This window comes from Bombina bombina, chromosome 1, assembly GCF_027579735.1.
Source record: "Bombina bombina isolate aBomBom1 chromosome 1, aBomBom1.pri, whole genome shotgun sequence".
NCBI lineage: Eukaryota > Metazoa > Chordata > Amphibia > Anura > Bombinatoridae > Bombina > Bombina bombina.
This window is the reverse complement of record NC_069499.1, coordinates 638,429,372-638,442,580: the sequence shown is the minus strand read 5'-3', so window position 1 is coordinate 638,442,580 and position 13,209 is coordinate 638,429,372. Positions and strand designations below refer to the sequence as shown.

At 37.9% G+C, this 13,209-nt stretch overlaps 1 protein-coding gene across 3 annotated transcripts in view; it reads left to right on the top strand.

Annotated features, from left to right (window-relative positions):
• Positions 1-13,209, top strand: part of LOC128645809 (serine protease 23-like) — a 35,907-nt gene that overhangs the window by 280 nt on the left and 22,418 nt on the right. The window contains exons 2-3 of one of the 3 annotated variants that reach the window (XM_053699075.1): positions 560-666; positions 2,568-2,692. The gene's annotated coding sequence lies outside the window, so the exon portion shown is untranslated. The remainder of the gene's footprint in view (positions 1-559; positions 667-2,567; positions 2,693-13,209) is intronic. The other 2 variants (XM_053699077.1, XM_053699076.1) reach the window with 2 other exon arrangements.

The window sequence follows — 13,209 nt, the reverse complement described above, 5'->3', positions numbered from 1 at the left end:
TGGATGTGCCATCAACTAAAGACTTGAGTCAGTGGCTTTTATTGTGTAATCCCAGGAATGTCTAATAGTAACTATAATAAGTACAGAACTTGAATTTAGGACTATTTTTTTCTGAAAGAACAAGCAGAGAGGTGCACAAAGAAGTGTGAAGAGAAAATCAAATGAGTGCGTCCTGTAAGACCACTAGCACTTTGTACAATCACCTATTGCAAGATAGTAATAAATAGGTTGCATATTCTTTTCTATGAAGGTTTTAGTAATAGCAAGTTAAAAATATAACCCACATTTTGGCAAATGCATATGAGGCATAAATATTCTATTACATAGTTATAAGAAGCATTTTGTTAAAGTCACTATATAGTTGCGCTGATTTTCATACATTTTCTTTAGACTACTTCGTAGGTTGTCCACATAAAACATCATACGACTGAATTATACAGCATCATCTCAAATGAATGGCAATTTACAATATCTAATGAATCAAGATCAACAGGGGCTTTGTTTCATTGAATATACATAAATGCTAACCAATAGGTTTTCATTGTTTTTATTCCTACAGGCGGTGTCATTATTCAATGTAGTACCAACCTGATAAATCACAGGTAGTGATGCCCCTCACAGGACTGAGTAAGAATCAGCACACACAAAGTAATTATTTATACCCAGGTCTGTATTTTTGTGCATGTGTATGTCCTATTGTTTTTGACTAGTATTAGACAACTAGATATATAGTTATATGAATTACAGAAAGGGGGGGGGGGGGTTGTAAATATTTTACTGTATACTTGTGTATATTCTGTCTTTGTGGCTGTCTTTTTTTCCTGTATTGTAAAATAGTTTCTTCTGTCATAGACTGTAATATCTTTAGTGTAAAAAAATATTCACAGAGAAAATTAATTGATGTTATAAGTTATAGGGCTGTTGAGATGTAATCACAAGGTAATATAGCAGAATCAAGCTTGACATTTGTTGAATTCACTTTAAAGTAAAATCATAATTAGACATTCATGATTTAGACAGATAATACAATTGTAAACAACTTTCCAATATACTTCTATTATTTAATATGCTTCCTTCTCTTGTTATCCTTTGCTGAAAGGTTTATCTAGGTAAGCCCAGGAACATCAAATAACCTAGGTTCTAGCCACTGATTAGTGGTTGCATATATATAAACTGATTGTCACTGGCTCATGTGTTCATTTAGAAACCAGTAGTGCATTGCTGCTCCTTCAACAAATGATACCAAGAGAATGAAGCAAATTTGATAATAGAAGTAAACTGGAAAGTTGGTATGTTCTACCTAAATCATGAAATTCATTTTTTGGGTTTCCTGTCCCTTTAAGGTCTTGGAAGTTAATGCAATTCAGCATTTTCCTCTGTCATTACATTAGCGCCTCTACCAATATAGTTGTCCTCACCAGTTACTAAGAACAATATTACCTTTGGACTAATATGACAACAATCGTCTCGTCTATACCTGCTATACACAAATTAGACAATTCATTTCATCACATCTTTACTATCCCTATATCAGAAATACATTTAGTAGTAGCAATCACATCAATAGTTTGCATGGGTGACAGTCACAGCATACTTTTTTCTTTACATTTATTGTGATCTCTATAATGTTAGGAGTATCTGATAATTTCATTGTTAAAGGGACAGTCAACACTTCCATTAACATTATTTGATATTGAAAAATAAAAACCGAAGATCCGCCTGCATTATACTCCTTCTGCCTTGCCGCCTTGCTTCTGTACTAATCACTGTCGCTAACTTCTCTAATACCAGGTAAATATGGCAGCCGAACTCCCCCCACCGTTACGTAGCTGCCTTCTTCTTCAAATGATCAGAATCCAATCCTCGGTCAGAAATTGCACACGCTTGCAATTTCTGACCGAGGATTGGATTCTGATTTGCTGATCATTTGAAGAAGAAGGCAGCTACGTAACGGTGGGGGGAGTTCGGCTGCCATATTTACCTGGTATTACAGAAGTTAGCGACGGTGATTAGTACAGAAGCAAGGCAGCAAGGCAGAAGGGGTATAGTGCAGGCGGATCTTCGGTTTTTATTTTTCAATATCAAATAATGTTAACGCAAGTGTTGAATGTCCCTTTAAGATATATTAAAAAGAAAACTCAAATAGCTAGAGGAAACGTGACCTATAAATGTCAGTTTCATGAAGTTGTTTGCAGCTTTGCTATTGTCACTGAGAAACCATATTTACTATTAGTATATATAATGGATTTGTATATTTGCCACAGTAATAACAAAACCCTCAATAAAATAAAATATAGACTGATGTCCCGAAAACAGAAAGTCATGATGAGCATGTTAAAACTGTTAAGGTAAAAGTGACAGTGGAAGTTTATTTTGATCTAGAGCTGACAGCTAAGGCAGAAAAAGTAAGATAGTATATAGAGAAAAGGAAAAAAAAAAAGAAAATAAATAGTTCATGCAGACAGTTTGATAGACAAATATATACTGATCACTGGTAGGTTTCTCTATCTGTACAGTGGGGTAGAGTGTGCACAGCTGTAATACATCATTTTTAACTTGCATAACAGAGCCACTGAGAATCTTTTGAATCCTGCTCTGAGAATGAGAGAAGAAAAAAGCTGCTGATTTTTAACCATATCCGACAGTTAAGAAAATTCAGACACAGGAGGTCTGTAAATTTGCTGCCATCTTGGTAAGAAGCCCAGCATTCACCCTTTTTTTCTAGCTGTAGTGGGGTATAACCTGATGTTTGCAACACTGAACATAAGCATTGTGAAACTAAGTAGTATATATATAATATATATATATATATATATATATATATATATATATATATATATATATATATATATATATACACACTTCCACCAGAACCCAGCACTCCCTTAACGTTACCAGCTCCCAGGGTGCCCACAAAACATAATGTACAGTCCTCCAAGAAGTAGGCACTCTCTGGTGTTTCAAACGGATTATAATCACCACAATAGGTTAAACAGCGAACGTAGATGGGCGCAAGCCCAAAAACGTTCACTGTTTAACCTGTTGTGGTGATTAAAATCCGTTTGAAACACCAGAGAGTGCCTACTTCTTGGAGGACTATATATATATATATATATATATATATATATATATATATATACATATATAGGCACAATTTTTGCACAAAGGTTTTCTAGATAATATTTACTATGCAGTTGGTGCTAATGGAACTGCACTCCGTACTCAAGGTGAGGTCTTACCAGGGATTTATATAGTGACAGAATTATGCTTTCCTCCCTTGAATCAATGCCTCTTTTAATACATGCTAGTATCTTATTAGTCTTTGTAGCTGCTGCCCTGCATTGTGCATCCATCTTTAGCTTGTTATCTATTACTACTCCCAAATCCCTTTCCTCCTCTCTTTGGTTAAGTCTTGTGCCATTTAAATAATGCGTTGCCTGCTTATTTTTACTTCCAAAATGCAGAACCTTGCATTTTCCAGTATTAAATCTCATTTTCCATTTACCTGCCCATACTTCTAATTTTTGCAGATCCTTTTGTAACGAAAGTTCATCCTGCTCTGACCTAATGACCTTATTTATCTTAGTATCATCTGCAAGAATAGAGATGTCGCTATTTAATCCTTGCTCCAAGTCATTTATAAAAATATTAAAAAGAACAGGGCTCAGTACTGATCGCTGGGGGACTCCACTGATTACTTTTGTCCAATCTGAGTATGATCCATTCACTACTACTCGTTGCTCCCTATCTTTTATCCAGTTATTTATCCATGAGCTAACATTTTCAGCTATTCACAGTCCCTTAATTTTGTGCATTAATCTCTCATGTGGCACTGTATCAAATGCCTTTGCAAAATCTAAGTATATAACATCAACTGACTCCCCTTTATCTATATTTTTACCTACTTCGTCATAGAATCTAATTAGATTAGTTTGACATGATCTATTTCTCATAAAACCATGCTGATTTGAACTCATAATCTTGTTTACACGAATGTGCTCATCAATATAATCCATTATAATCCCTTCAAATATCTTCCCCACTATTGATGTCAGACTAACTGGTCTATAGCTTCCTGGATCATCCCTGCTTCCCTTTTTGAATAGTGGCACCACATCAGCTTTACGCCAATCCTGGGGTACCATGCCTGAGGATAATGAGTCTTTAAAAAATAAGAGTAGAGGTTTGTCTATAACAGTGCTAAATTCCCTTAACACCATTGGGTGTATTCCATCTGGGCCTGGAGTTTTATTTACCTTAATATTATCCTTTTTTTCCCCTGATATCCTCTATACATAACCCAGTTAATGGTATGGGCTGGCATGTTCTAGTTTGTTCCAAAGTATCGTCCATTGGTTCCTCTCTTGTGTATACTGAAGACTGTTAACCATACTACCCTCCACACATTTTAATGTACCTACAGTATATTGTCCTTCTTAGATTTTTTGCTATTTATGTACTTAAAGAACCTTTCTTTCATGTAATTAGCAAGAGTCCATGAGCTAGTGACGTATGGGATATACATTCCTACCAGGAGGGGCAAAGTTTCCCAAACCTCAAAATGCCTATAAATACACCCCTCACCACACCCACAATTCAGTTTTACAAACTTTGCCTCCGATGGAGGTGGTGAAGTAAGTTTGTGCTAGATTCTACGTTGATATGCGCTCCGCAGCAAGTTGGAGCCCGGTTTTCCTCTCAGCGTGCAGTGAATGTCAGAGGGATGTGAGGAGAGTATTGCCTATTTGAATGCAGTGATCTCCTTCTAAGGGGTCTATTTCATAGGTTCTCTGTTATCGGTCGTAGAGATTCATCTCTTACCTCCCTTTTCAGATCGACGATATTCTCTTATATATACCATTACCTCTACTGATTCTCGTTTCAGTACTGGTTTGGCTATCTACTATATGTAGATGAGTGTCCTGGGGTAAGTAAGTCTTATTTTCTGTGACACTCCTAGCTATGGTTGGGCACTTTGTTTATAACGTTCTAAATATATGTATTCAAACATTTATTTGCCTTGACTCAGAATGTTCAACTTTCCTTATTTTCAGACAGTCAGTTTCATATTTGGGATAATGCATTTTAATTTAACATTTTTTCTTACCTTAAAATTTGACTTTTTCCCTGTGGGCTGTTAGGCTCGCGGGGGCTGAAAATGCTTCATTTTATTGCGTCATTCTTGGCGCGGACTTTTTTGGCGCAAAAATTCTATTTCCGTTTCCGGCGTCATACGTGTCGCCGGAAGTTGCGTCATTTTTTGACGTTATTTTGCGCCAAAAATGTCAGCGTTCCGGATGTGGCGTCATTTTTGGCGCCAAAAAGCATTTAGGCGCCAAATAATGTGGGCGTCTTATTTGGCGCGAAAAAATTTGGGCGTCACTTTTTGTCTCCACATTATTTAAGTCTCATTTTTTATTGCTTCTGGTTGCTAGAAGCTTGTTCTTTGGCATTTTTTCCCATTCCTGAAACTGTCATTTAAGGAATTTGATCAATTTTGCTTTATATATATGTTGTTTTTTCTCTTACATATTGCAAGATGTCTCACGTTGCATCTGAGTCAGAAGATACTACAGGAAAATCGCTGTCAAGTGCTGAATCTACCAAAGCTAAGTGTATCTGCTGTAAACTTTTGGTAGCTATTCCTCCAGCTGTTGTTTGTATTGATTGTCATGACAAACTTGTTAAAGCAGATAATATTTCCTTTAGTAAAGTACCATTGCCTGTTGCAGTTCCTTCAACATCTAAGGTGCAGAATGTTCCTGATAATATAAGAGATTTTGTTTCTGAATCCATAAAGAAGGCTATGTCTGTTATTTCTCCTTCTAGTAAACGTAAAAAATCTTTTAAAACTTCTCTCCCTACAGATGAATTTTTAACTGAACATCATCATTCTGATTCTGATGATTCCTCTGGTTCAGAGGATTCTGTCTCAGAGGTTGATGCTGATAAATCTTCATATTTATTTAAAATGGAATTTATTCGTTCTTTACTTAAAGAAGTCCTAATTGCTTTAGAAATAGAGGATTCTGGTCCTCTTGATACTAAATCTAAACGTTTAAATAAGGTTTTTAAAACTCCTGTAGTTATTCCAGAAGTTTTTCCTGTCCCTGATGCTATTTCTGCAGTAATTTCCAAAGAATGGGATAATTTGGGTAATTCATTTACTCCTTCTAAACGTTTTAAGCAATTATATCCTGTGCCGTCTGACAGATTAGAATTTTGGGACAAGATCCCTAAAGTTGATGGGGCTATTTCTACCCTTGCTAAACGTACTACTATTCCTACGTCAGATGGTACTTCGTTTAAGGATCCTCTAGATAGGAAAATTGAGTCCTTTCTAAGAAAAGCTTATCTGTGTTCAGGTAATCTTCTTAGACCTGCTATATCTTTGGCTGATGTTGCTGCAGCTTCAACTTTTTGGTTGGAAACTTTAGCGCAACAAGTAACACATCGTGATTCTCATGATATTATTATTCTTCTTCAACATGCTAATAATTTTATCTGTGATGCCATTTTTGATATTATCAGAGTTGATGTCAGGTTTATGTCTCTAGCTATTTTAGCTAGAAGAGCTTTATGGCTTAAAACTTGGAATGCTGATATGGCTTCTAAATCAACTTTACTTTCCATTTCTTTCCAGGGTAACAAATTATTTGGTTCTCAGTTGGATTCCATTTTTTCAACTGTTACTGGTGGGAAAGGAACTTTTTTTCCACAGGATAAAAAATCTAAAGGTAAAAACAGGGCTAATAATCGTTTTCGTTCCTTTCGTTTCAACAAAGAACAAAAGCCTGATCCTTCATCCTCAGGAGCAGTTTCAGTTTGGAGACCATCTCCAGTCTGGAATAAATCCAAGCCAGCTAGAAAGGCAAAGCCTGCTTCTAAGTCCACATGAAGGTGCGGCCCTCATTCCAGCTCAGCTGGTAGGGGGCAGGTTACGTTTTTTCAAGGAAATTTGGATCAATTCTGTTCACAATCTTTGGATTCAGAGCATTGTTTCAGAAGGATACAGAATTTGTTTCAAGTTGAGACCTCCTGCAAAGAGATTTTTTCTTTCCCGTGTCCCAGTAAATCCAGTAAAAGCTCAAGCATTTCTGAAATGTGTTTCAGATCTAGAGTTGACTGGAGTAATTATGCCAGTTCCAGTTCCGGAACAGGGGATGGGGTTTTATTCAAATCTCTTCATTGTACCAAAGAAGGAGAATTCTTTCAGACCAGTTCTGGATCTAAAAATATTGAATCGTTATGTAAGGATACCAACGTTCAAGATGGTAACTGTAAGGACTATCTTACCTTTTGTTCAGCAAGGGAATTATATGTCCACAATAGATTTACAGGATGCATATCTGCATATTCCGATTCATCCAGATCATTATCAGTTCCTGAGATTCTCGTTTCTGGACAAGCATTACCAGTTTGTGGCTCTGCCGTTTGGCCTAGCTACAGCTCCAAGAATTTTTACAAAGGTTCTCGGTGCCCTGCTGTCTGTAATCAGAGAACAGGGTATTGTGGTATTTCCTTATTTGGACGATATCTTGGTACTTGCTCAGTCTTTACATTTAGCAGAATCTCATACGAATCGACTTGTGTTGTTTCTTCAAGATCATGGTTGGAGGATCAATTTACCAAAAAGTTCTTTGATTCCTCAGACAAGGGTAACCTTTCTGGGTTTCCAGATGGATTCAGTGTCCATGACTCTGTCTTTAACAGACAAGAGACGTCTAAAGTTGATTTCAGCTTGTCGAAACCTTCAGTCACAATCATTCCCTTCGGTAGCCTTATGCATGGAAATTCTAGGTCTTATGACTGCTGCATCGGACGCGATCCCCTTTGCTCGTTTTCACATGCGACCTCTTCAGCTCTGTATGCTGAAGCAATGGTGCAAGGATTACACGAAGATATCTCAATTAATATCTTTAAAACCGATTGTTCGACACTCTCTAACATGGTGGACAGATCACCATCGTTTAATTCAGGGGGCTTCTTTTGTGCTTCCGACCTGGACTGTAATTTCAACAGATGCAAGTCTCACAGGTTGGGGAGCTGTGTGGGGATCTCTGACGGCACAAGGAGTTTGGGAATCTCAGGAGGTGAGATTACCGATCAATATTTTGGAACTCCGTGCAATTTTCAGAGCTCTTCAGTTTTGGCCTCTTCTGAAGAGAGAATCGTTCATTTGTTTTCAGACAGACAATGTCACAACTGTGGCATACATCAATCATCAAGGAGGGACTCACAGTCCTCTGGCTATGAAAGAAGTATCTCGAATTTTGGTTTGGGCGGAATCCAGCTCCTGTCTAATCTCTGCGGTTCATATCCCAGGTGTAGACAATTGGGAAGCGGATTATCTCAGTCGCCAAACATTGCATCCGGGCGAATGGTCTCTTCACCCAGATGTATTTCTTCAGATTGTTCAAATGTGGGAACTTCCAGAAATAGATCTGATGGCGTCCCATCTAAACAAGAAACTTCCCAGGTATCTGTCCAGATCCCGGGATCCTCAGGCGGAGGCAGTGGATGCATTATCACTTCCTTGGAAGTATCATCCTGCCTATATCTTTCCGCCTCTAGTTCTTCTTCCAAGAGTAATCTCCAAGATTCTGAAGGAATGCTCGTTTGTTCTGCTGGTAGCTCCGGCATGGCCTCACAGGTTTTGGTATGCGGATCTTGTCCGGATGGCCTCTTGCCAACCGTGGACTCTTCCGTTAAGACCAGACCTTCTGTCACAAGGTCCTTTTTTCCATCAGGATCTGAAATCCTTAAATTTAAAGGTATGGAGATTGAACGCTTGATTCTTGGTCAAAGAGGTTTCTCTGACTCTGTGATTAATACTATGTTACAGGCTCGTAAATCTGTATCTCGAGAGATATATTATAGAGTCTGGAAGACTTATATTTCTTGGTGTCTTTCTCATCATTTTTCCTGGCATTCTTTTAGAATACCGAGAATTTTACAGTTCCTTCAGGATGGTTTAGATAAGGGTTTGTCCGCAAGTTCTTTGAAAGGACAAATCTCTGCTCTTTCTGTTCTTTTTCACAGAAAGATTGCTATTCTTCCTGATATTCATTGTTTTGTACAAGCTTTGGTTCGTATAAAACCTGTCATTAAGTCAATTTCTCCTCCTTGGAGTTTGAATTTGGTTCTGGGAGCTCTTCAAGCTCATCCGTTTGAACCTATGCATTCATTGGACATTAAATTACTTTCTTGGAAAGTTTTGTTCCTTTTGGCCATCTCTTCTGCCAGAAGAGTTTCTGAATTATCTGCTCTTTCTTGTGAGTCTCCTTTTCTGATTTTTCATCAGGATAAGGCGGTGTTGCGAACTTCTTTTGAATTTTTACCTAAAGTTGTGAATTCCAACAACATTAGTAGAGAAATTGTGGTTCCTTCATTATGTCCTAATCCTAAGAATTCTAAGGAGAAATCGTTGCATTCTTTGGATGTTGTTAGAGCTTTGAAATATTATGTTGAAGCTACGAAATCTTTTCGTAAGACTTCTAGTCTATTTGTTATCTTTTCCGGTTCTAGAAAAGGCCAGAAAGCTTCTGCCATTTCTTTGGCATCTTGGTTGAAATCTTTAATTCATCTTGCCTATGTTGAGTCGGGTAAAACTCCGCCTCAGAGAATTACAGCTCATTCTACTAGGTCAGTTTCTACTTCCTGGGCGTTTAGGAATGAAGCTTCGGTTGACCAGATCTGCAAAGCAGCAACTTGGTCCTCTTTGCATACTTTTACTAAATTCTACCATTTTGATGTATTTTCTTCTTCTGAAGCAGTTTTTGGTAGAAAAGTACTTCAGGCAGCGGTTTCAGTTTGAATCTTCTGCTTATGTTTTTCGTTAAACTTTATTTTGGGTGTGGATTATTTTCAGCAGGAATTGGCTGTCTTTATTTTATCCCTCCCTCTCTAGTGACTCTTGTGTGGAAAGATCCACTTCTTGGGTAGTCATTATCCCATACGTCACTAGCTCATGGACTCTTGCTAATTACATGAAAGAAAACATAATTTATGTAAGAACTTACCTGATAAATTCATTTCTTTCATATTAGCAAGAGTCCATGAGGCCCGCCCTTTTTTTGTGGTGGTTATGATTTTGTATAAAGCACAATTATTCCAATTCCTTATTTTATATGCTTTCGCACTTTTTTATCACCCCACTTCTTGGCTATTCGTTAAACTGAATTGTGGGTGTGGTGAGGGGTGTATTTATAGGCATTTTGAGGTTTGGGAAACTTTGCCCCTCCTGGTAGGAATGTATATCCCATACGTCACTAGCTCATGGACTCTTGCTAATATGAAAGAAATTAATTTATCAGGTAAGTTCTTACATAAATTATGTTTTTAGGGTTAGACTTTGAATCCTTTGCAATTATTTTTTCATTTTCAAGTTTTCACACGCATTTATAATTTAAGACATGGCGGAAAAATGCAGTACTCCTTGCCTATCCTCTGAGTCTGGCGTCTTTTCTTACTTTGAGGAAGATGCAGTATGCATAGTCACCTTTGCATTGGGACCAAGGGATTTTTAACTGCACCAGATCAAGACCTCTTTTCTAAAGATTTGGAGAGGCTAATTAAAAGACAGCACAGTATTCAGCTACACTCATCTACTTTGGCTGAATATCATCGGGTTAAAAGAATCCCGAGGGGAATGCGATCAAGACTCCAACCTACTTTCTTCAAAGATAATACTGAGTTTTGTCAAAGATACCAACAAATTTTGAACAAATGTTCATTTGACATTATGATCCTAAATATTGAATTTTCCAAGATGGAATTACTCACCCTTGACGATAAAGTAAAAGCACTGGAGGAGATGCTCCGTGAGGCTTCTACAGAGGAAGATTACAAGCGCCTAGTACAGACTGCCAAAGAGGGTGCTATGACTTTCCAGAAGGAAAGGAAGTTGAGGAACGTAAGTGCCGGAAGTTCAGATGTGACAAATCTGACTATGGAGCGGGTAACGTTTACCGCTGGCAAACCGGAGAGTACCAGAACCGGACCAGGGCTAAACAATGGAAGCCACAAAGGGGTAAGAAGACATCCCTCGACGTGGCCTCTACGGAAGCTAGCTCCTCCTTTGCATCTTTGGGGGACGACAGTCCCACGCCAAATGAAGGAGGCGACGTAGCCACAGGCGTTCAAGGCAACCAGGGTCAAGCCATGCAACAGCGAACACGCCGGGTGAAGAAATAGGTATTATAAAATCTGATAATGTTATTAACATTTCTAGTCATTAACTGACTGCTGCAGAACTTTCTGTGCTGTCTAAGGGTTTGTCATACTGCCCTGTCAAACAGGTGGATACTTTCCAATTACAATTGGACTTGCACCGGCTATATAGAAAGGTAACATTAAAAGCTTTCTTTGGTGCATCTGAGGTCAGAACTGATTCTGGGATTGAAAGAGGGACTGTTGGTCTCGATCCTTTAGACTTTGGTCTGTGTGTTAAAAGTGCATTTACTCCAACTGTGTACAACCATTCAGTTGATACGTTTATTAATGTGATGAATAGAGAGTTTGAGTCATTGGTTAATAAACATACAGGTCAGGATCTTAGACATAACTTAACTGCTGCGGAAAATTTAGCTCTTAATGATTTGAAATATAACCCCAATATAACAATTAAAGTGGCTGATAAGGGCGGGACCACAGCTGTTATGGACACCTCTAAATATAAAATAGAAATTTCAAAACAACTATCTGATTTGGAGGTTGATGTTGGAAGCTGATCCCCTTCCTGGGTTTATGTATAGGGTTAGGGAGATCTTGGGCAAGGCTGTTGAAGAGGGAATTATTACTGAGAAAATGTTTATCTATTTGTATTTACAGAATCCAAAAACCCCAAGTTTCTACGTGTTGCCCAAGATTCATAAGGATCTTTATGATCCTCCTGGTAGGCCCATAGTGGCCTCCATTGATTCTCTGTTTAGCCCCATTTCTAAATTCCTGGAAAAAAATCTTACTCCACTTGTTAGACAGGGCAAATCCTTTTAGAAGGATACTAATGGTTTTTTTAATAAATTAAGGACTTTATCTGACCTGATGGAGGATACCATTTTGGCTACATGGGATGTCAGTAGTCTTTATACTATCATTCCTCATATGGATGGTTTATATAGTGCTTGGTTGTCCTTGGTCAGGTCAGAGAAATATACTGAGGTTCAGATCAATTTCTTTATGGAGATTTTGGAATTGGTCTTAACTCACAATTATTTTTCCTTTGACAGCAAGATTTTTCTACAGTTGCGGGGTACCTCAATGGGTTCTAATGTTGCTCCAGCCTATGCCTGCTTATATATGGACCAGTTGGAGGAACAAATGGTTTATTGATCCTGAATTTGTAAATTGTTTGGCATGGTGGCGTTATATAGATGATCTATTTATTGTATGGTGGGGCAGCGTTGAATCCATTGAGGCATTCCGCAATAGAATACAGGAGAGGTCACCTGCTGTTAAGTGTACTGTAAAATATCATCCTAATCAAACTGAGTTTCTTGACACTTTGGTTATGCACGCTGGAGATCACTTTGAGACAGATATCTTTAGAAGATCTACGGACAAAAATACCTTATTGTCCCGGCAGAGCCATCACCTCCCTAGGGTTTTAAAGAGTGTACCTAAATCACAATTCCTTAGGGTCAAGAGAATAGTTTTGAATTCTTCGACTTGTTCAATATGCTTAAATGAGATGAGTAACAGGTTTCAAGAAAGGGGTTATTCCTCTGAGGAATTGGATGCTATTGATCTTCAACCTAAGGATAAAATCAGGGGTACTACTAAAAAATTGGCATTTGTTTCTGAATTCAATAATATTAAATAATAATGTTAAATTACGCAGAATTATTTGTAAAAACTGGTTCATGTTGAGGGATTCCATGCCTGAAATTGAAGCGTTTAAACAGCCTCCTTTCTCAGCTTATAGAAAGGGTAACTCATTGGGAAGACAGTTAGTAAGGGCTAAAATCATGCCCCCTAAAGTTAAGTATAGGATCTTCAGACCCGTAGAAAATGGTACTTTTCCCTGTTTAAATTGTTCACATTGGCACAGTATTATAAAGGGCAATGTGATCAGTCATCCGTTTACTGGTAAACAATTTCACATTAAAAGTCACTTTACATGCCAGTCTTCTTATGTGGTGTATGCGCTTAAATGCCCTTGTGGCTTATTATATGTAGGGGAGACTTCCCAGATACTAAAAGAGCGCT